Source organism: Bubalus kerabau, chromosome 19, assembly GCF_029407905.1.
Source record: "Bubalus kerabau isolate K-KA32 ecotype Philippines breed swamp buffalo chromosome 19, PCC_UOA_SB_1v2, whole genome shotgun sequence".
Lineage (NCBI taxonomy): Eukaryota > Metazoa > Chordata > Mammalia > Artiodactyla > Bovidae > Bubalus > Bubalus kerabau.
In genome coordinates this window covers 48,076,788-48,101,435 of record NC_073642.1, presented here as the reverse complement: position 1 = coordinate 48,101,435, position 24,648 = coordinate 48,076,788, and the positions used below count along the sequence as shown (strand labels likewise).

The 24,648-nt window shown below is 36.9% G+C and overlaps 1 protein-coding gene and 1 long non-coding RNA gene across 10 annotated transcripts in view; both read right to left on the bottom strand.

Moving 5' to 3' along the window:
* Positions 1–24,648, bottom strand: part of MIPOL1 (mirror-image polydactyly 1) — a 336,828-nt gene that overhangs the window by 153,918 nt on the left and 158,262 nt on the right. The window lies entirely within an intron of this gene.
* On the bottom strand, positions 8,697–10,099 carry LOC129634455 (uncharacterized). Its single transcript, XR_008705686.1, has 2 exons — positions 9,913–10,099; positions 8,697–9,456 (listed from the first exon to the last, which is right to left on the bottom strand). It is a non-coding gene; the product is annotated as an uncharacterized LOC129634455 (long non-coding RNA).

Below are 24,648 nucleotides of genomic sequence, written 5' to 3'. Positions count from 1 at the left end.
GTTTATCTGCATTCTCCTTCATTTTCTTTTTTTGAATACTTTAATCACGGCTATTATAATTTTTCCAACTTATCTCTCTCCTTCCCCCTTAACCCATGGTAATCCTAAGTTTGTTTTCTACATCTGGATCTCTATTTGGATCTTCTGCTCATTTTTTGATTGGGTTGTTTGTTTTTGTTTTTTTGATATTGAGCTGCATGGGCTGTGTATATATATCTTGGAGATTAATCCCTCGTCAGTTGCTTTGTTTGCAAATATTTTCTCCCATTCTGAGGTTTGCCTTTTTGTTTATGTTTTCTTTTGCTGTGCAAAAGCTTTTAAGTTAAATTAGGTCCCATTTGTTTATTTTTGTTTTTATTTTCATTACTCTAGGAGATGGGCTGAAAAAGATCTTGCTTTGATTTATATCAAAGAGTATTCTGCCTGTTTTCCTTTAATAGTATCCAGTATTACATTTAAGTCTTTAATCTATTTGGAGTTTATTTCTTCTAATTTCATTCTTTTACATGGAGCTGTTCAGTTTTTCTAGCATCACTTATTGAAGAGATTGTCTTTTCTCCATTGTATATTCTTGACTCCTTTGTCATAGATTAGGGGACCACAGGTGTGTAGGTTTATCTCGCGAGTTTTCTATCCTGTTCCATTGACCCATATTTTTTTTGTTGTTGGTACTGGCACCATACTGTTTTGATTACTGTAGATTTGTAGTATAGTCTGAAATCAGCGAGCCTGAGTCTTCCAGCTCCATTTTTCTTTTTCAAGATTGTTTTAGCTGTTTGGGGTCTTGTGTTTCCATACAAATTGTAAAATGTTTTGCTCTAATTCTGTGAAAGATGTTACTTGTAATTTTATGGTGATTGCATTGCTATTATTATAAAGCCCTTGTACATCTAACTCCAATATCTGGATCAGCTATATATCTGAATGGAAATATCTTTGATCTAATCAAAGTGATCAGATCAATTTTGAGTTGGTTTATATTGGAAGGAATGATGCTAAAGCTGAAACTCCAGTACTTTGGCCATCTCGTGTCAAGAGTTGACTTATTGGAAAAGACTCTAATGCAGGGAGGGATTGGGGGCAGGAGAAGAAGGGGACGACAGAGGATGAGATGGCTGGATGGCATCACTGACTCGATGGATGTGAGTCTAGGTGAACTCTGGGAGTTGGTGATGGACAGGGAGGCCTGGTGTGCTGCGATTCATGGGGTTGCAGAGTTGGACATGACTGAGCGACTGATCTGATCTAATATGCATTTCTTTGGATTTTGGTCATGTAGTCTCATCTTTTTGTGTGCCTAGTAATTATCACAGAAGTGCCTGCCATTATCTATAAAATAATGGTAGAGATTCCAGACATTTTTCTGGAGATTCAGCCTTATTTATGCCAGGCAGATGGAGTAGGAGGTGATCACATTAATTCAAACAAGAACTGTTCTATGTAAATGCCAGTTTGTAGCCTCTGGTTCTTATAAAACAACTGTGAAGCCCATTTTTATTTTCAGAGACTTTTTATTTATGTTTTTAATCTCTTAATCTGTACAGTATCAGATGTCTTGAGTTCAGTTCAGTTGCTCAGTTGTGTCCAACTCTTTGCGACCCCATGAATTGCAGCATGCCAGGCCTCCCTGTCCATCACCAACTCCCGGAGTTCACCCAAACTCATGTGCATCGAGTCGGTGATGCCATCCAGCCATCTCATCCTTTGTCATCCCCTTCTCCTCCTGCCCCCAATCCTCCCCTGGAAAAGACCCAGCATCAAGGTCTTTTCCAACGAGTCAGCTCTTCACAACAGCTGGCCAAAGTATTGGAGTTTCAGCCTCAGCATCAGTCCCTGCAATGAACACCCAGGACTGGTCTCCTTTAGGATGGACTAGTTGGATCTCCCTGTAGTCCAAGGGACTCTCAAGAGTCTTCTCCAACACCACAGTTCAAAAGCATCAATTCTTCAGTGGTCAGTCTTCTTCACAGTCCAACTCTCACATCCATACATGACCACTGGAAAAACCATAGCCTTGACTAGACGGACCTTTGTTGGCAAAGTAATGTCTCTGCTTTTGAATATGCTATCTAAGTTGGTCATAACTTTCCTTCCAAGGAGTAAGCGTCTTTTAATTTCATGGCTGCGGTCACCATCTGCAGTGATTTTGGAGCCCCAAAATTTAAAGTCTGACACTGTTTCCCCATCTATTTCCCATGAAGTGATGGAACCAGATGCCATGATCTTAGTTTTCTGAATGTGGAGCTTTAAGCCAACTTTTTCACTCTCCACTTTCACTTTCATCAAGAGGCTTTTGAGTTCCTCTTCACTTTCTGCCATAAGGGTGGTGTCATCTGCATATCTGAGGTTATTGATATTTCTCCCAGCAATCTTGATTCCAGATTGTGCTTCTTCCAGCCCAGGCTTTCTCATGATGTACTCTGCATAGAAGTTAAATAAGCAGGGTGACAATATACAGCCTTGACGTACTCCTTTTCCTATTTGGAACCAGTCTGTTGTTCCATGTCCAGTTCTAACTGTTGCTTCCTGACCTACATATAGGTTTCTCAAGAGGCAGGTAAGGTGGTCTGGTATTTCCATTTCTTTCAGAATTTTCCACAGTTTATTGTGATCCACACAGTCAAAGGCTTTGGCATAGTCAAAAGATGTCCTGAAGACACTACTAAATGTATGCTTGAGTCCCTCCTTCCCTCAACATCACCACCGAAAATCTGCTTGTTTTTCTGAGTCCTACCAATCACACTCCATGAGTACAAAGCTGGAATTTTCATATTTCTACCTGAAAATAATGAACAAATGCATACAGGTTAAAAGTGACTGAAGAAATCAGTTTTCTTTTAGATTTTTTGCTACCACTATCTTGACCACTTTAGTTCTCATTTTCCTGGCAGTTCTTTTTTCCCTTGAAATTATTATTTTTTTTCAGTTGTTCTTGAAAGGAGTGCTGGGATGCTGCAAACCACTCGATCACACTCAGAAGCAGAGTTAAAGCCTTTTATTTTATAACACACAGTATTTTTGTGAATAAATAACTCTCAAGAATAAAAAATCAAGGGTCAAAAGACAGAACAGAGAAAATATACTATAAAAATAAATGAAAAAAAGAATAATGACCTAGATTTCTAAGCTGTCAATGCTCCAATTAAAAAAACACAGATATAGCCCACGTAAATCATGTGATCAGCCTCAATAGGTATGTGTGTATATGCATAAATATATTAATGTAAACACACATGTGCTGTGCTGTTCTTAGTCCTTCAGTCATGTCCAACTCTTTGCGACCTCATGGACTGTAGCCCACCAGGCTCCTCTGTTCATGGGGATTCTCCAGGCAAGAATCCTGGAGTAGGTTGCCATACCCTCCTCCAGGGGATCTTTCCAACACAGGGATCCAACCCAGGTCTCCTGCATTGCAGATTCTTTACCAGCTAAGCTACTAGGGAAGCCCCTTACTACAGTAAGCAAATATACTAATACATTTTTGAAAGATAGTTAACACTGGTGGAACAAAACGATTTAAGATGCTTAGTGACTCAGCTTTTAAATAAAAACACAACTCTCCAATATTGCTGATTAAATCAAGTTTTATTTTTACTGATATTACTAAGTTTTTGGCCATACCCCACAGCTTGCAGAACTTCCCTAACCAGGAATCAAACTTGTGCCTCCTGCATTGGGAGTGAGAGTCGTAACCACTGGATCACCAGGGAAGTCTTCAGGTTTTATTTTTAATTCTAAGAAGTGAGTCCAACAAAGTTTCTTCAGGTGTTACATAGTTTCATAGTTGTTACTTAATGATTTTCCTGATCATTGATTCAGTATTTTTTCTCTTCACGTTTACTTCAAAATTGAACATGAGATAATGTGTAATTCTCCAAATTATATTATATATTTGCATAGTTGTAAGCCATATCTCTGGCTTTCATTTCAATTGTCTTAATTTCTCTATTAAGTCTCATTTAATTTTTAGAAATCTTTTGGATCTTAAAGTTTTCCCATTTCCCCTTTAAAATTATATTGGAAAATATTAGTTATAGAGAAATATGAATTTTAAAACACCCAATGCTTTATAATAAAAACATTCTAAACACAGGACTGATAGCTTAAGATTCAGGAAAAATGCTGTGTATATATATATATATATACATATATATATATAGAGAGAGAGGGAGGGAGAGAGAGAATTGTGGTCTTAACAACTAGGGAGGTTGGAAATGTGCTTGAGACAGATACACATATAAAGTTTTTATTAAAGAATTGTAAATCTTATATAATACAAAGAGTGGCTATACATGAATTACGCTGAAACTTACGTCAGAGACAGGTAACTACTATCTAACAAGAACTGCCACCAAGACAAACTGACACACCCAATGGAAATCCTGTATCAAGTTTCAGGAGTTAAGTTAAGCAATTTGAGAGTTTCTGGAAACAAATGTACTTACAGCACTAAGAGAATCTTTTTTCCCTTTTACTTCCTTATCAGTAGTCACAGAAAAGAATAAAAATAAAAGATTTTAAATAAAATTATCCTTTCTCTCAGCAGTTTTATCTGACCAAAACAGTTTTCCTGATCTAGGTAAAACCATACACAATACAGTATTATTATAAATCATTATTAAAATATTTCAGTTATTTGTCATATAACTCACCAACTCAATGAACATGAATTAGAGCAAACTCTGGGAGATAGTGGAGGACAGAGGAGCCTGGCATGCTGCAGTCAACCCTGCCTGTGCTGGGTCACAGAGTCAGACACAAGTTAGCGACTGAACACATAACTTAACGCCACTTAAAATAACGCTGCTGCTTTTCCTCTGTTTCAAGCATTTTAAATTACCTCTTTCTGGATTCTTTCATATTTAACAACTCAATTATTAGTTATTTCCCTCAAGTTTTCATTATCTTTCAGGTGATACACACTATTACATGTATTCCTTTAGTATACTGTCTACAGCTAAGCATTAGCCACCTAGAGGGATGCCTACCCTTTTGAAGTACAATATCATTTTTTTTTTTTTTTGCAGCTTTTATGTGATGATATTAGTTGACTTATCTTTCACTAAAGTAATAGGTATATTGTCAACTGCTTATATCTATAAAAATGAGGCAATTACCACTTTTATTTTATCATTTTCCTGAGGTACTGGGATTAGGACATTAACATGTAGCCATCATAAGATTTGGAGTATATCATTAAAATACTATTTATATTTAAAGCTGGTAAAATCAATGTCTGCTTTATGTTTTTCAATTTCTAACATAGTGATTTGTACTAAGTACTTAATACTTTTCTGACTGTGATTCTCTGATATTCTGGGTTAACAACTGTCTATACCACTATCTAGAGAAAATAAGACCTAGAATAAGGTTCTTATCCAGGGGCACATGGATGGGGTTGGGTGAGAAATAAACTTGAACCTATATGCAAATTTCTGTGCATGAGTATTTTTCAAGGGAAAAGATTCAAAACTGGCATTGGCTTCTCAAAAGGGTTTAAGTACATAAAATGTTAAAAACCAGTTATATGGAGAAACAAAGAACACCTATCTCCTACCAAAAGACAAAATTATTTCCTTTATACACTACTGAGGCTTGATATTAACTGTAATATCATGGAAATGTCTTGATACTACAATTAAGAAGTTGAATATTATAGGAATGCATCACAGAGTATATGATATCTGATAATTAAGTTTGAAAACAAAAAATTACTGAAACAAACAATTCAGTAAAAACTAAACTCTGTTAAACTAAATTCTCATAGTTAAGAATATCTCAATTGGAGAATAATAAAGGTTATACAATATGTAGATGTCATTTGAAATACTACAAAATTATAAGAAATGTACAAAATCATTTAAAAAGCACATGTTCCTAAACTGGAAACAGTGACCAGCTAGGAAATGATGGGCAAATTGAAACATCAAACTATATTCAAACCACTAAAGATAAAAACAAAATAATGTAACACACATTAGGCCACATTCATTTCTCTCCAAAAAAGTATTTTCATGAACTTCTTTAAATTGTGAATGGAAATACAACTGTATAATATACTGAAGACTTTTTTGCCAACCTTTATCAATCAGTGAACAAAAAGCAAAACGTATCTATAAAAACAAATGGCTTTGATACAGTATAATCTATACATTATATAGATTATAAATCATGCATTATCTGATGGACATCTGTAAGTATATGAAGGGATAAAATATATAAAATAAGAGAAGTAAATGCCAGCAACAGAACATCGAAGTATAAAGTTTAGTTCTGTGTCTGCATTATAAAAAACCCTAGCCATCATGAAGGCCTGTGCCATTCTTAGGCCACTTTCAGGCAGACTCTGAAAAGCTCTAAAGTAAACACAGGTGTTTTAAAACGAGAGCTGCTGTCATGGACAACCACAAACACCCTTAACTCTGATGTGGCAACGCCTCTTTCCCGCCCTCTGTTTTTTAAAGCAATGCCCGAAAAGAAAATGTCAAATGTTTCACCTTTCAACACCTCAAAATAAGTTAGAGCTTAAAGTATTGTTTTGCAAATCTCTAGCAAATAGATCATTTTTTCACTACTTTTAAATGTAGCCAATTAAACATTACTTGCATAAAATAAAAATAAAATTTCATAAAGAATGATCACCCTTCCTCACTTTAAACCACTTCGCTACCATCATATTTCAGAGTACTTTAGTTTCTGAGAGCAAGATCTTTTGTTTGACCACATTAGAGAGTTTGTTCTGTTGTATAATTTTACAGAAAGTATGTGACCTTCTGTAAGGATTAACAGACAAATCAGAAATAAATAAGAATCTTTAAAAAAAAAACAGTCAAGTATCTTTGGTACAAGGAAAGATTTTTCTTAAGAAATATTCAAAGCTTAAAAATCTGTAATTCTCTTTTAGAAAATTGTCTTAATGGATATCTAAAAAGGGTAGATATTGTTTATAGAGAAAAACAGAAAGGAAAATAATTTCCAAACCGCTGTAGATATGGAACTCTTATTCATAAAAGAAATAAATTTTCTAACACTGAAATATTTAGTATTAAAAGTCCCCCCATAATTGTATAAAAGAGACCCCAAAGCAAAGATAACACATTAAGAATTGATTAGCGACTACATAACTACTGAATATAAAAATTAAGTGAATGCATTTTTACATTTTACCATAATCATCAAGAAATAGGTGCTCTTAAAAGAGTGGCCAAGTTTCTATCAGTTTCCAAATAAATCCTGGAGGTTACTTTGAGAGGTTTCGTTCTACTCTAGAAGTAGATATTCCACATATAGTTCTTTTCTTCAACTCATATTAGAACTCTCTGTGAAATCATACTTGTATACTTGAGTATTTATAATAAAACACTAGTAGTTTCTCATTGCCCTAACAGAGAGATAGCTGCCTTTCAAAATGACAAGAAAATGATAAAACAAAAAGTAATCAATGGGAAAAAAATTAAGAATAAATAACACTTTTAAAATCAGTAACTACATTTTTTAAAAATGTCCTGATACTTTATAATTTTTTTATTACCTTTTTTCACAATTTAAAGAACTATATTAGAGCAGCATGATAATGGTTAATCAGAGGCAATCAACTGTAAATGAGAGAAAAGCAAACAAACTTTTCCATTTTGTTCAGATGCACCCATGCATTGCTTCATCTCACATGTGAAGGACATTATATAGTATTAAGGGACAAAATAATATTAAGTTGTGACATAAACCAACAAAGTAAAGAAATTTAGAATTATGTTTGACAGTTCTGAACTGAGTCCATGGTACTTTGGTATTACAACACATTCATGATATCTACAGGCACAAAGGAGCAAGGAAAGGGCACTGTGTCAGCCTTAGAAGTTAATTTACTTGCTTTTGTTGGTTTATATTACCATCTAATATTACGTAAACAATCTGTTTCTAGGCAATTTATTTTTTCCATGATGAGCTGAGCTCATTTGGACGCTACCTTCCAGCATATAAAAATCCAGTTTAATAGCAACAGCACAAAAGCCCACAATGGACTACTATTTAAAAATCAATTTACAAAAATATAAGATAAATGATATCCCCTAACTGGAAAGAATACAATTATTTATATTTTACACACTTTCAAAAGGTAAAGGTAATTGACACAACATAATTTATTAAAAAATGATATACCTTAGAATACTTTAGGTTTATTAATAATTATCTCTTGGTCTTTATAAAGTAAATTGACTACTTGAAAACTTATAAATCTAGATAAATTCAACATAAGTGACAACTATCAGAAGATAGGTTCCAGAATCTTTTAAGAATAATAAGTAAATTTTTTAAGAGGGAACACAGAGTTAAAAGCTGATCACCACATAATGAAACAAAATATACAGGGGACAAATGTACTTTTTGATCACTGTAATCATGACTCCATTTCATTATCCTCTTATTATAATAAAAATGAATTGCTGTTCTATCTTTAAATGAGTAATTATGTATCAAAATTCAAATTTAAAAACTAGCACTTTTACCAAGAAGGACAGAAAAGCTCATATATAGTCAGAGTAAAATGCACAAAAATGATTCTGGACTTAATATAGTGAGTATCAAAAGAAGTAAAGATTTAACAAAATAGTTATAAACTACAAATAATACTGGAAGTAGGACACTAGATTACATCGGAAAGACTTCTATGGAATATATAAAATCACACTGCATGATTTTGTGAAATTATTAAGGAAACAGAAATTAAAGAAAATATACATCATTCAAATATAGTTATGGTTGTGCAATATTCAAAGTTAATATTTTCTAAAGAAAGGGTTACAAGTTTTCAAAACTTCTGAAGCTGCTATTTATCTAAAAATACTCAAGAGTTTTTCAAGACTATGAAATATATATTAAAACACATATTTAATATGAATATAAGAGAAAAAAATGTTGGTGGTATATTTTGTATTGTATTCAACTTTAAACACTAAGCAATAAATTATGGATCTTTTAAATGTGTCTATGAGGCACTAGGCAAGAGTGATTCTTCAAGATGCTTTTTTTTTGTTTCAGTTAAAATTAAAATCCATGCTGTCTAATCCTTGGAGCCAATTTGTAATTAAGGGGATTTGATGAGAGACCAGGCGCTGAATTAATGATAAAATTTAATATCTGTTTTAATGCATCAACATAACAGAAAAACTAGCCAACACTGAACAACACAATAAAGTTATTTTGATATAGAAGACATACTGTAGCTATGTCAATTTATATAAAATGTTAGTTTTTAAAATATTAGTAATAAGTTAAATATGCCAACATTCTGTAGATGCATTACACTAAAAACTATGTGTCTAAAAACCACTCAAGCCAAAAATGCTAATACAATAACGATTTGCTTGGTACAGAAAGCTACACTGTTAAAAATACTTTTATTGAGAATTGTATGTAATCTCTCATGAAGGACTTCACTGCTTTCCAGCATCAAGTCTGAAATTAGAAACAACTTCCTCAGTAGCCAGAGTATATTAATTGTATTTGATAATTTAATGTTTATATATATATATATATATATATATATTCTAGTTTAGAAAGAACATGTAACACTAAAAATCCATCAAATTAAATTTCACAGTATTTAAAAAACCATCTGGATTTTTCACTACACTTTTCACAGTATTACTACACTGCAATTCACAAGAGAATCTAATAAGTCATTCATTTCAAATCACTATTAGGTACAATCTTGTGTAGAATTTGATTGCTGGAAATGCAAAAACTGAAACAGAAAAATTTTAGTTGGCCAGCAGTCTCTCTGTAGTCTCATCTAGCTTATCCCTAAAATACCAAAAAACACATTTATAAAAGATATAAGACTGATAATGCCACAGAAACACTGATACCAGCCCAATCCTGAAATCAATTAGAAAATTAAACAGAACTAACATTAAACAAGAGCAGAAGAGGGCAACAGAGTATGAGATGGTTGGATGGCATCACTGACAATGGACATGCTGCTGCTGCTGCTAAGTCGCTTCAGTCGTGTCCGACTCTGTGCAACCCCATAGACGGTAGCCCACCAGGCTCCTCCGTCCCTGGGATTCTCCAGGCAAGAATACTGGAGTGGATTGCCATTGCCTTCTCCAATGCATGAAAGTGAGAAATGAAAGTGAAGTTGCTCAGTCGTGTCCGACTCCTAGCAACCCCATGGACTGCAGCCCACCAGACTCCTCCATCCATGGGACTTTCCAGGCAAGAGTACTGGAGTGGGGTGCCATTGCCTTCTCCTCAATGGACATGAGTTTGAGCAAATTCAGGGAGAAGATGAAGGAATGGGAGCCTAGCATGCTGCAGTTTATGGGGTTGCAAAGAGTCAGACACGACTTAGGGACTGACCAACAATGAACAACAACATTAAAACACACAATTGGTAGAAAACAAATACTATCTTCAGAAATAAAGAAATCCACAGGCATAAGAGAAGGTTGGGGAAATATTTTGTCCCTAGTTTATGTCCAAACACCAAGTCTATGACAGTAAGTTTTCAAACACCATATAAGATATTCCAATTCAGCATGCTTTATGTCAGGCCCAGATTTAAATAACAACCATTCTTCTTATGATTCTGATACACGCCTCTGTTATGAACCTATACTCAGTACCAATTAACCTATACTCAGTACCTAACAGCCAATGAATTGGACCTTCATTGCCTTTAAAGGTATCCAGGGTACTGTTTCCAAGAAAGTACTGTGGACATCTGCTCTTTTACACCTTCTTCTTGGTCACCAAGAAGGCCAATAGGTCAGGAAAAAAACGGAGGAGATGATGAGGGAGAGCTGGGGACAAGGGGAAAGGAGGACTGCTGATGTGGGCAGTCTAAGGAAAGACCGGGAAGGAAGTCCTGGGAGCACTGAAGGGTTTCTCACATATTACGTTTCTTTTCAGGTCGTTACTTATTCTGCTATTAAAACAATTTCATTCTACTACACAGCCAGTCCCATCACTTGATGGCAAAGAGATGGGGAAACAATGGAAACAGTGAGAGACTTTATTTTCTTGGGTGCCAAAATCACTGCAGATGGTGACTGCAGCCATGAAATTAAAAATGCTTGCTCCTTGGAAGAAAAGCTATGACCAACACAGCATACTAAAAAGCAGAGACATGACTTTGCTGACAAAGGTCCATCTAGTCAAAGCTATGGTTTTTTCCAGTAGTCATGTATGGATGTGAGAGTTGGACTATAAAGAAAGCTGAGTGCCGAAGAACTGATGCTTTTGAACTGTGGTGTTGGAGAAGACTCTTGAGAGTCCCTTAGACAGAAAGGAGATCCAACCAGTCCTGAAATATTCAGAATATATATTCAGATCAAACCAGATCTGAAAGGAAATCAGTCCTGAATATTCATTGGAAGGACTGACGATGAAGCTGAAACTCCAATACTTTGGCCACCTGATGTGAAGAACTGACTCAATGGAAAAGACCCTGATGCTGGGAAAGACTGAGGACAGGAGGAGAAGGGGACAACAGAGGATGAGATGGTTGGATGGCATCACCAACTCGATGGACATCACCAACTCCAGGAGTTGGTGAAGGACAGGGAAGCCTGGCGTGCTGCAGTCCATGGGGTTGCAAAGAGTCGGACCTGACTGAGCGACTGAACTGAACTGATTCTATTACCCAAATCTTTCTCCAGTTTGGCTAGAGACAAGAGGACTGTGGCCAAACTGAAGTTGGTATGAGTAGGTATTATCTGGGCAAAGGAAATAGGGCAATAGGTGATGCAGAGCATTTTTCAGTCAGGGAAATAATAGGTCCAAAGGCTGGAGAAAGACTCCAGGATCTATGCTCCCATAATGATGAGTCTGCCTGTGTGCCTAAAGTTCAGTCTTCTACTGAAAGTGTATGTCTTCACTCAAATGCTCATTTTGATTAATTTTTTTTATCATATTACAAAATGTATAAAACAATAGGAAAGCATGCAAGGTAATTTTATATTTCTATCATTTTTTGTCAAAATAATATCTTCAAATTGTTAAAATAGTACTATGAACATAAAAATTACAAAAACAATAGTAACCAATATTAGGAGCAATTAAATGTAAATATTTACAAGTACTATTTGGAAAAGACTCTGATGCTGGGATGGATTGGGGGCAGGAGGAGAAGGGGATGACAGAGGATGAGATGGCTGGATGGCATCACTGACTCAATGGACGTGAGTCTGAGTGAACTCCGGGAGTTAGTGATGGACAGGGAGGCCTGGCGTGCTGCGATTCATGGGGTCGCAAAGAGTCGGACACGACTGAGTGACTGAACTGAACTGAACTGAACAAGTATTATATTTGGGGTTTGCCTCTGACAAACTCCACAGACGTTTCCCACAGTAATTCAGTATTCCTTTTATGGAAGAGGGAACAGTTCACAGTTGTTTCATCTGAATCTCATCAGTTTTATTGTGTCTTGGTGTACTTGATGAACTTACACAGGCTTTGATGATTTGGCTATACCTGGTGCAGTAATCCACAGAGTCACCCTTTAATGCAACCATTCCTTTCCGAGAGCCTATAATGAATGAGTCATGGCAATTCTCCATTTGGCGTGCAGACTTTAAACCCGGTCTAGCTGAGAGTCTTGCCCATTATAAAGAAAGAAAACTTTTATTGTGTGGAAAAGAAAGCCTACATGGAAACAGAATACTATTAGGAACCAGGATAAAATCTCTTTTCACCTCTCTTCTTCAGAATTTCATACTTTTTATTGACATATTGGCTCCAACTTTTCCAACTGGCTATTTCATAACTTCAGAGTACCCATGGCCTACAGCAGTCTGCTGCTGTTGCTGCTTAGTCACTTCAGTAGTGTCTGGCTCTGTGCAACCCTATGAACCTCAGCCTGCCAGCCTCCTCTGTCTGCGGGATTCTCTAGGCAAGAATACTAGAGTGGGTAGCCATGCCCACCTCCGGGGGATCTTCCCTACCCAGGGATTGAACCCAAGTCTCCTGCATTGCAGGCAGATTCTTTACCGCTGAGCCACCAGGGAAGCGCACAGCAGTCTGCCTGGCCCTAAATCTGCCTTGGGATCTTTGGGCTCAGATTTGAAAGCTCACTATCGTGTTCTCTCTCAGTTTCCTGATTCCAAATGATTAAATTATCATCTAACCACTAGCAAAGTAACACTCAAAATTCTCCAAGCCAGGCTTCAACAGTACGTGAACCATGAACTTCCAGATGTTCAAGATGGATTTAGAAAAGGCAAAGGAACCAGAGAATAAATTGCCAACATCCGCTGGATCATCAAAAAAGCAAGAGAGTTTCCAGAAAAACATCTACTTCTGCTTTATTGACTACGCCAAAACCTTTCACTGTGTGGATCACAACAAACTGTGGAAAATTCTGAAAGAGAAGGGAATACCAGACCACCTGACCTGTATCCTGAGAAATCTGTATGCAGGTCAAGAAGCAACAGTTAGAACTGGGCGTGGAACAACAGACTGGTTCCAAATCGGGAAAGGAGTACGTCAAAGCTGTATATTGTCACCCTGCTTATTTAACTTATATGCAAAGTACATCATGAGAAATGCTGGGCTGGATGAAGCACAAGCTGGAATCAAGATTGCCGGGAGAAATATCAATAACCTCAGATATGCAGATGACACCAAACTTATGGCAGAATGTGAAGAAGAATTAAAGAGTCTCTTGATGAAAGTGAAAGAGGAGAGTGAAAAAGTTGGCTTAAAACTCAACATTCAGAAAACTAAGATCATGGCATCCGGTCGTATCACTTCATGGCAAACAGATGGGGAAACAAAGGAAACAGTGACAGACTTTATTTTTTGGGGCTCCAAAATCACTGCAGATGGTGACTGCAGTCATGAAATTAAAGACATTTGCTCCTTGGAAGAAAAGTTATGACCAACCTAGAAAGCATATTAAAAAGTAGAGACCTTGCCAACAAAGGTCCATCTAGTCAAAGCTATAGTTTTCCCAGTAGTCATGTATGGATGTGAGAGTTGGACTAGAAAGAATTGTGAGTGCCGAAGATGATGCTTTTAAACTGTGGTGTTGGAGAAGACTCCTGAGAGTCCCTTAGACAGCAAGGAGATCCAACCAGTCCATCCCAAAGGAAATCAGTCCTGAATATTCATTGGAAGGACTGATGCTGAAGCTGAAACTATAATACTTTGGCCACCTGATGGGAAGAGTTGACTCCCTGGAAAAGACTCTGATGCTGGGAAAGACTGAAGGCAAGAGAAGGGGACAACAGAGGATGAGATGGTTGGATGGCATCACCAACTCGATGGACATGAGTTTAAGTAAGCTCCAGGAGTTGGTGAAAGACAGGGAAGCCTGGTGGGCTGCAGTCCATGGGGTTGCAAAGAGTCAGACACAACTGAGTGACTGAACTAAAGTGAACCTACCAATCTTTTTGAACTGGATGAGATGGTCAGATAGCATCAGCAAACTCTGGGAGATAGCTGAGGACAGAGGAGCCTGGGGTCACAGAGTAGGACACAACTTAGCAACTGAACAACAACAAATATAGATCATTACTAGCTAGCTTTGGGCTAGACAGGCACACATCAGATTTCATATAAAAGGAGAATGCTTGAGGATATGTTAACTGATCTCTCCATTCTTTAAATCTTCCTCCAGGTTATATTCATATAACCCTTACACTTACACTTCACAGAAAAGCTCCTCAAAAAATAATCTACTTTTTCCCCACTTTTAAATGTATTAACTCCGCAATTTACTACATTGAAGGCTACCATCAGAACCACTGAACTGCATCTGCAACAACAAAGGTACCACTGCCTTCCTAGTTGTCAGATCAAATGGACACTTGTGATTATATTTGACTTTGTAGAATTTGACCCTGTGAACTACTCCATACACAGAACTTTATTATATTCTGAATCTATGATAACACAACCTCTTGGTAATCTTTCTGACTTGCTTGTCAGTCTCTTTTGTGAACGATTTATTTCTGTGCATCAGTAGTGAGATTCTGGAACACACTCTTGTTTCATGTATCTTTTCTTCTAATCTGACCTCTGAATACTCTCATATACTTCAGAGATTTGAACTGCAACCTGTACAAAATCCGGTATCATTCTCCCCCTTCTCCAGTAATTTCCTGCCACTATACTTCCCACTGTATGGTCACATGCTCTAAGAGAAAGATGTACATGTAAGAGCATTTTTCAAAGTTTTACTTATGATATTGAATAGCTTGAATGAAAATGCTCTAAACAGAAGACAGAAAATTACAAGGTATGTATCAAGCACAGGGATTTACAGAGTCAACAAATTGATGATGCAGATCTGTACTTACAGAGGCAGAAAGATCTTTTTATTTTTTGAGTTACTTCATTTTTGTTTATATTAAATCCATAACAACACAGAGAAAAAAGGCCTGGAATGGAATCACTGGCTTCATGTGGTACACGTGCCTGATTCTGAAGCAACTGCTGTGGCCAGGAGAATCTGACATTCTGATCTGTCAGACCTGAGGCCACAGAGGTATTATCACCAGCCAAACCACATGTGAGGAATAAGGAAAGTCTGTTTCTTATAAGAGAACAAAGGTTATAAAAATCAGGTGAAGGATGAAAAAATTCTGAGTAGCAAAATTACTGTTGAACAGTACCATTACACTGCTGCTGCTGCTGCTAAGTCGCGTCAGTCGTGTCCGACTCTGTGCGACCCCACAGACAGCAGCCCACCAGGCTCTGCCGTCCCTGGGATTCTTCAGGCAAGAATACTGGAGTGGGTTGCCATTTCCTTCTCCAATGCATGCAAGGGAAAAGTGAAAGTGAAGCCGCTCAGTCGTGTCCGACTCTTAGCAACTCCATGGACTGCAGCCTACCAGGCTCCTCCATCCATGGGATTTTCCAGACAAGAGTATTGGAGTGGGGTGCCATTACCTTCTCCAACCATTACACTAGGCAAATGTAAAAACAAAAGAAAGAAAAACTAGTTGCTATGGTCTGAATTTTTGTCACTCCAAAATTTCAGTATTGAAATCTTAACCCTTAAAGATGATGGTATTAGAAAGGTGGCCTTTGAAATGGGAGGTGATTAGGTCACAAGTATAGAGAGTTCATGGTATTGATGTAGACCCCACAGTGATCCCTTGCCCCTTCCACCACGAGAAGACACAGTGAGAGGTGCCAGCTATGAAAAAAAGAGAAGGCCCTTACCAGATCCTTACCATACCAGTATCTTGATCTTGGACTTTCCAGCCTCCAGAATTGTGAGAAATAAATATCTGCTATTTATAAGGTACTCGGTCTGTGATATTCTGGTTATAGAAGTTGGAATGAACCAAGATAATGGCACTAATACACATATCAGAAAAGTATACTTGAAGGTATGAAGCTGTAAGCAGTCTGAAAAGGAATAGTATATAACGATGTAGGGTATATGCATAGCCTGAGAGAGTTCTAAATACCTATATAACAAAGAATAGAGCAGACAAATGTATAAAGCAAGAAATTCCTAGCAATATGAAAAAATTATAAGGATGCAATTATAGTGGAAGCATAAATTGAGTTCAACTGAATATATATTGACCTCATACACTGAACAGAGACTGTAATTTATTTATTTAGTCAATGATATCTTTCAAAGTGGATTATTCACATGGTAAGAAATAAAACATTAATACATTTTAAAATATAAGTGTTTAAATTATATTCTCTAAATTATCAAACAAAAAAAATCAAAACAGAACCAACTCATGAAAAAAATGAACATTTGATCCCTCCCAAAACTATAGACATAGCTGGACTTATAGTCAAGAGTAAAGTGTATAGCCTTACAATTTTATTTTTTTAAAAAAAGACTGATAAGCTAATTAACTTATAAAAATTAGAATAAAACAGAATAAAGAGTGAAAAGGGAAACAGAAATGGAAACTTTAGCAAGTTGAAAGGATAAATAAAACCAAGAATTTATTAAAAGAAAATAAAATGCATAAAGTCCAGGAAAGACTTTATAAGAAAAAAGAGAAAGGGAGAGAGAAAGCAGATATATGCCACGATACAGATGAAAGAGTGAATACAGAGAAACAGAAGAAATTCAAAAACTGAGAAAATTATCTACAATTCTATAATATAAAATCTGAGATGTGAAAAGGGTATTTCCTAGAAAAAAAATACAGACCAATAAAACTGACTTAAGAAAAATAAAAACTAGATATAGTGAAACTATTGAAAAAGCAATTTACAAATTCACTGTAATAAAAAGTTACCAAGAGTACATGGTTTTAAAAATTGATTCTATTTAATACTTAAGGCAAGATCATTCTCATGCAATTTTAAAGCTGCCAAGATGACAGCTGAAGGCAGAAATTTTGGTCATTCTCTAAGCTAGTAACATTACCATCAAAACAGGTGCAGCCAAATAAGCCAAAACAAAATGGAGAATTCAGGTCTAGATGACATGCCTACTACAAAGCGAGTGATCAACATAGTGGTACCATCATAGAGACAGATATGTTAGATCAATAGAACAGAACGAAGAGTCCTGAGCTAAACTCTCATATTTATGATCACTGACTTTTGAGAAGGTGTCAAGATAATTCTGCAGGGAGGAAAACAGTCTTTCAAATAGTGCAGAGAAAACTGGATACACACATGTAAAAAAAGTATTTGGACTCCTACCTTATACAATACCTAAAAATTCATTAAAAATTGGTCAAAGGTCTAAATGTTTAGCCTAAATGTCCATCAGCTAATAATCTGATAATCAGATTATAGTATATCTGTACAATGATTATGCATCAAAGAAAAAGGAAGGATGATACATGCTATAATATGAACAAACTTTGAAAATATTATGCAAAGTGAAAGAAGCCAGTCACAAAGAATCACATATCCTATAATTTCATTTATAAAAAATCTCCAGAATGGCAAATCTATAGAGAGAGAAAGTAGCTTAGTGGTTGCTTGAGACTGAGGAGAGGATGTTAGCAGGAATGAGGAATGATAGCTAAAAATGTACAGAATGTTTTAGGTGAATGTTGAAAATGTTCTAAAATTACGATTGTGGTTATGTTGTATCTGCACAAATATGCAAATACACCAAAAAACACAGAATTGTAAACTGTAAACAAGTGAATTTTATTGTATATGAAATACTTATCAATAAAGCTGTAAGATGCAAAACAAAACAAAACAGCGCAAAACAAAACCATAAGGCTGATGGACAAAGGACCAGAAGAGAGCAAAGAAAAACCAACAGAAAAAAATGACAAAAACCATGAACAAATACAGCTAATTATTTATATTCTCACATATAATCCCTTGGATATATGAAAAAAAAATTCACACTCACTAACAAACAAACAAAACAGGTAATTTTCATTTATATTCGAGAACGTGAACTTTGGAGATCAATAGCCTTGGTTCAGACCTAAGGTACACCACTAACTACTACTCCTAACATGGGTCAGGTTAATTAACACATGTTGCTTAGTTCATTACCCTATTAAATTAGAAACAGCTGTACCTGCTATCGCAAAGGTCTAAATACTTTACCACTGTAAGTAAATTCCTTACTACTATATGGAGTAAGAGTACCTGACACTTAGTTACGTACTATATGAGGGCAGACGATTATAACTTTTAAAATTCCCAGGAAAACAATGACAAAACAAATCCAACAGTTTATTCAAGGAGTTGTTCAGCATCCAAGAACTCAATAAAATACATCTACTAATAAGAACTTTTAAAAAAATACTAGAAAGAAGCTACTTAAATATGACAAAACAACATCAAAGTCCAACAGTAGATGTAATGCTTACGCCTAGGTTGCAGAAAGCTGGAACAAGCTGTCACTCCACTTTGACAGTAAAAAAAGCTAAATAAGGCACAAAGCCATACCTTTTCTTGAGCTCATCAGACAACTAAGCTCAGCAGAAAACCAGTTTTAACTTCAAGGAGGGAGAAGCATGCAAAGCAAATGGGATACACAGTCTAGCTGACTGAGAGTAGAGCACGGGAAGAAGGGTTAGCTATCTATCACACAGAATCTTCGGAAATTCCTCACAAAAAGAGGACTTGCAACTACGGGTAGATATTTCCCCATAGATCTCCATCAGGTGCTCATAAGAAATATTAAGGACAGGGTAGAAAATCAGAGAGAGCTTCCCTCAGTGATGTAAGCATGCAGGGGATGTGGGGGAGGGAACTGCTGCTATGGAAAGGAACAAACCACCCCACCCCTCTATCCCAACACCAGCTTTTTCTGTAAACAGATCAAAAGCCATATACAGCTAAAAGAAGGACAGTAAACTTCAGGACACAGGAAAAACACACACACACACACACACACACACACTCTGCTTGGGAGTGGTAGAAGATAGAACTCTTTCTATTCCTGGGTGAGCAGCAGGAAATAGATCCAGGCCCAGGATCCGATACCAATATCATTAGATAGGTAGATTCTACATTGAGAAAGGGGCATGAACGTCTCTCTTTTACAATACCTGTCACAGATACAAGTCAGAGTTTGGCTCCCATGGAGAGGAATCCTGAGAAAGCCTGACCCCAAAGTCCAATCACAAAGGGACTGTGTAAGATAGAAGCAGAAAAACCCTTCAGTTCTTCAATACCAGATGGTAAAAATCAGCATCCAAATGCTAGATAAGCGCAGGAGTGTACAGTGAGACACCCTCGAGGTATAAGTACACAGGATCAACTGAAAATGAAGGGTGGAAGATTAACACTGAGAAAGTCCTCCAGCACTGCACTTCTATCCTTAGAAAAAGGCCAACAGCAATTCATTCTGAGAACAGCTTGAAACTTAGGATGCACTAACAGTGACCATAACAACAAAACCCAAATCCAGATCAACTCCTCAGTAGATCAACTCAATACCCACACTACTGGCCTGATAGAAGAAGCACCATTCTACCCACAATGTCTAGGATTTAAAAAAGAAAAAATTATGAGATACACGAAAAGCAAAAGCAAAACAACAAACATGTCAAAAGACAAAGCAACCACAAAACCAGAGTCAGGGATGATCTGTATATACAAACTATTCAAGTGAGACTCTAAATTATGAAAGGAAATGTAAAATCCCATGGTAAGTATCACAACTAGTTGGTGTACTGTAGAATCCATTCTCATTAAAATTAGGTAAAAGTCAAGCAGGGTATCTATTGCAATTCCTAGTCAAGATTAATTTGGCAGGTCTAGAAACTGTGAGAGAGGAGAGGAAATATTATTAACATTTCATTTACATATCTTAGCACTTTTTCACTGGCTACAATGAACATATAAAATTTTTTAACAAGGTATTATTTTGAAATAATTCAAGACCACAAAATCTTGCAGAGTAGGGAGGAAGGAGACAGTGGGATAAATGGAGAGAGTACATGGAAACATATACATGACCATATGTGAAATAGATAGCCAATGGGAATTTGCTGTATGACTCAGGGAATTCAAACCAGGGCTCTGTAACAACCTAGAGGGGTGGGAGGTGGGAGGGAAGTTACAGAGAGAGGATATAGGTATATCAATGGCTGATTCATGTTGTATGGCAGAAACCAAAACAGACAATGAAAAGCAACTGAAGTTCTTTTATTTATCCAATCATTATTTCACCCTTGTTTTCAACAGCTGCTTTCTCTCTGTATATTTAAGGAATTAGTCCTCCTTTTGCTTTCAGTATATTTAAGATATTATACCATTCTTACTGTCAGGAAGTCAGATAGCAAGAATTCAGCCAACAGGTGTGATCCTAAACCAGCTGTGAAGCTAGCTGTGGTAGATGAATTCTTGAGACTTTTTGTGAGCTTCTCCACAGTAAGCTTCTCCAAAGTAAGAAAATCAAGTTTTCTTACTTTCATATTTTGCATGAAGGGCTTGACTCTTGTTCACCTAAACAGTGATGGTGTGACCATCTAAGACACCAGCTTCAGGAAAAGATCTTCATTACATTCTGGTTTAAATAGGCCCTGGGCTCTGTTTTCTTTTGTCTTGTCCTTGTAGTCCTTAAAGTTCAAAGCTCAAATTCACCACCATTTGACAAATGCACTGAGGCTGCAAGATGACGTCAGACAATCACTTATTTCCCACGTTTGTTCATTTGTTTTTCTATTTCCATGTTGCTTTAAGCCTTTTCAGATTCCTTGTCTTCTCAGTCATTTTGTAAAATATTCTTAAAGTAACAGGCAACCTTTTTATTGTTTTTATCAAGAAAGTTATTCAGAATATCCATCTTCTTTGATTGCTGAAAATGTTAGACTTACTAAAGGTTTTGGGGTAGAAAAGTGTCACTTGTGTTTTAGAATGACAGCTAATGGAAGTGTGACAATGATTACAAAGGTGAGAAACTGAGGGGAAAAAAGTTAGATTGGAAGGTACTATTATCTTCTAGATCGTGAACTTGACATAGCGCCAAGGCATGATAATATAAAAGAGAGTAAAATAGAAAAGAAGTCACTGTTGCAGAATTGACAGGACTGGATGCTCTGTCACTGTGTAGTAGGTGAGAGCTTGAAAGGATATGAAGAGCATGTCAATTACATATTAGGCTACAAGTCTAGGAGTATGGGAATGCCATTAATTAACAAATGTTAACTGACCAATAAGGAGAAGGCAATGGTAACCCACTCCAGTACTCTTGCCTGGAAAATCCCATGGATGGAGGAGCCTGGTAGGCTACAGTCCATGGAGTCGCAAAGAGCCGGATTCAACTGAGCGACTTCACTTTCACTTTTCCCTTTCATGGACTGGAGAAGAAAATGGCAACCCACTCCAGTATTGTTGCCTGCAGAATCCCAGGGACGAGAGCCTGGTGGGCTACCATCTATGGGGTCGCACAGAGTCGGACAAGACTGACGTGACTTAGCAGCAGATCAATAAAGTTAAGAGGAACTAAAGAACCTCTTGATGAAGGTGAAAGAGAAGAGTGAAAAAGCTAGCTTAAAACTCAACATTCAAAAAACTAAGATACTGGCATCAGGTCCCACCACTTTATGGCAAATAGACAGGAAAAATTGGAAACAGTGACAGACTTTATTTTCTTGGGCTCCAAAAATCACTGCAGATGGTGACTGTACCCTGGAAGTTAAAAGACACTTGCTCCTTGGAAGAAACACTATGATAAACCTAGACAGCATATGGAAAAAGCAGAGGCATCACTGCTGAAAAAGGTCCATATAATCAAAGTTATGGTTTTTCCAGTAGTCATATATGGATGTGAGAGTTGGACCATAAAGAAGGCTGAGCACCACAGAATTGACGTTTTTGAACTGTCGTACTGGAGAAGACACTTGAGAGTCCCTTGAACAGCAAGGAGATCAAACCAGTCAATCCTAAAGGAAATCAACCCTGGTATTCATTGAAAGGACTGATGCTGATACTGAAGCTCCAATACTTTGGCCACCTTAAGTGAAGAGCCAACTCATTGGAAAAGACCCTGATGCTGGGAAAGATTGAGAGAAAAAGGAGGAGAAGAGGGGATAGAGGATGAGATGTTGCATAGCATCATCAACTCAATGGACATGAGTTTGGGCAAACTCACAGAGATGGTGAAAGACAGGGAAGCATGGTGTGCTGCAGTCCATGGGGTTGCAAAGAGTCACACATGACTGAACAACTAAACAACAACAAACTGATCAATTTGGAAGTAAATAGAAAATTGTTAAGAATGATTTAAAATATATAGCATTATGTCACTAGAAAAATAAGTCAGGGCATAGATGACCACATAGGGACTTAAAAGTTCTCCAAGTGGCTCACTTGCTAAAAATCTCAATGATGTTAAAGGCCAGCTTCCCTGGTCATGCAGATAGTAAAGAATCTGCCTGCAAGGCAGGAGACCCAGTTTCACTCCTTGGGTTGGAAAGTTCCCCTGGAGAAGTATTTCCAAGAATAATCCAGTATTCTTGTCTGGAGAATTCCGTGGACAGAGGAGCCTGATGGGCTGTCATCCATGGGGGTGCAAGAGGTCAGACATGACTAACTGATTAACATACTTTTCTCTTGGCATTTGTGTGTTTGTGTGTGAGAGTGCTCAGTTGCACATGTCCAACTCCTTGCGACTCCATGGACAGCAGCCCGCCAGGCTCCTCTGTCCATGGAATTTTTCAGGCAAGAACACTGGAGCACATTGCCATTCTGTACTCCAGGGCTCTTCCTGACCCAAGGATTGAACCCACATCTCTGCGTCTCCTGCATCAGCAGATGGATTCTTTACCACTGCATCACCTAGGAAGCCCCAACTTCACACTATAAAATTGAGATTCTTCCTTCTTCTGTCATCCCCGCTGTAGAATTCCTCTTATGTCTCACTGGCAAAAAGAAAAGCTTACAAAGTGTTTAACTTTTCCAGCTTCTATAAAGCTGTAAAGGTAAACAAAGGAGAATATAACTGAGAATAAATGTTAAGTTACAGAGTCAACAGAGTTTGGCTCAGGTCCTGACTTCCTCCCAGGTTGAAGAGAGGACTTAGGAAGTCAAATTCAGGGTTTCATTTCAAGTTTACTGAAGTAAAGGAGACACTAAGATATCCAAGTGGAAGGGCAGACAAAGCAGTCGTTAGGACACAAATGACAGATGATGTTGCAGGAACGGATGAAATTAGAAAAGACAAGCCTACAATAAACAAAACACCAAATGCTGGCAAATATATGGAGCAACAAAAACTGTCATTCATAACTAGCAAATCCAAAATGGTACAGCCATTTGGGAAAACAGCTTGGCATCTCCTCAAAAAATAAATATACTTTTACCATACGATTCAGCAATCATGGTTCTTTGCATTTACTGAAATGAGTTGAAAACTTACATCCACAGAAAAACATGCATGTGGATGCTTACAGCAGATTTATTCATAAATAAATGCCCAAATTTGGAAGCAACCAAAAGATGCCTCAATAGGTGGGTGAATAAATAAATTGTGGTATATTCAAATAATGGAAATTTATTCAATATTAAAAAGGAATGAAGTATAAAGCCATCAAAAGGTATGGATGAACTTTAAATGATTATTAAGTGAAAGAAACCAATGTGCACAGAACTACTACATGACATTCTAGAAAAGACAAAATTATGGACACATTAAAATGATTAATGGCTGGGTAGGTGCTGAGGTGAAGGAGAGATAAATAGGTAGAATGCAGAGGATTTTTAGAGTGAAACTCTTCTGTATACTTTTTCACAGTGAAACTCTTCTGTAATACTACAATGATATTAGTAAATATTTGTTATTTACATTTCTCAAAATCAACAGAATGTACAACACTAAGTGAACCCTAATGTAAACTACAGACTGTGGGTTACACTGATGTAGGTTATGGATTGCAACAAATGTACCTTTCCTGTACTGGATGCTGGGGGCATCTGAACGTATGGAACACTGAGTGTGAAGGAGTTCTAGTTTGTTTGATTCTACTGTGCAGCTAAAACATCTCTAAAATAAAAAATCTGTTTTGTTTTTTTGTTTTTTTTAAGAAACAAAAAGTAGGGGACTAATCACATAACTTAGGGGAATATTTACACTTTAGGAACTGGTAGAAAAAAGGCACAAGCTAAAGAATAACAATCAAAGAAAAGAAAAATGATGAGATATGGAAGCAAAGAATTATAGGAAGGTAATTCATGAGGGCAGGGGCTAGTAAGATGAAAATGTGTTCCAGTTAGGCTTACTGGGATACT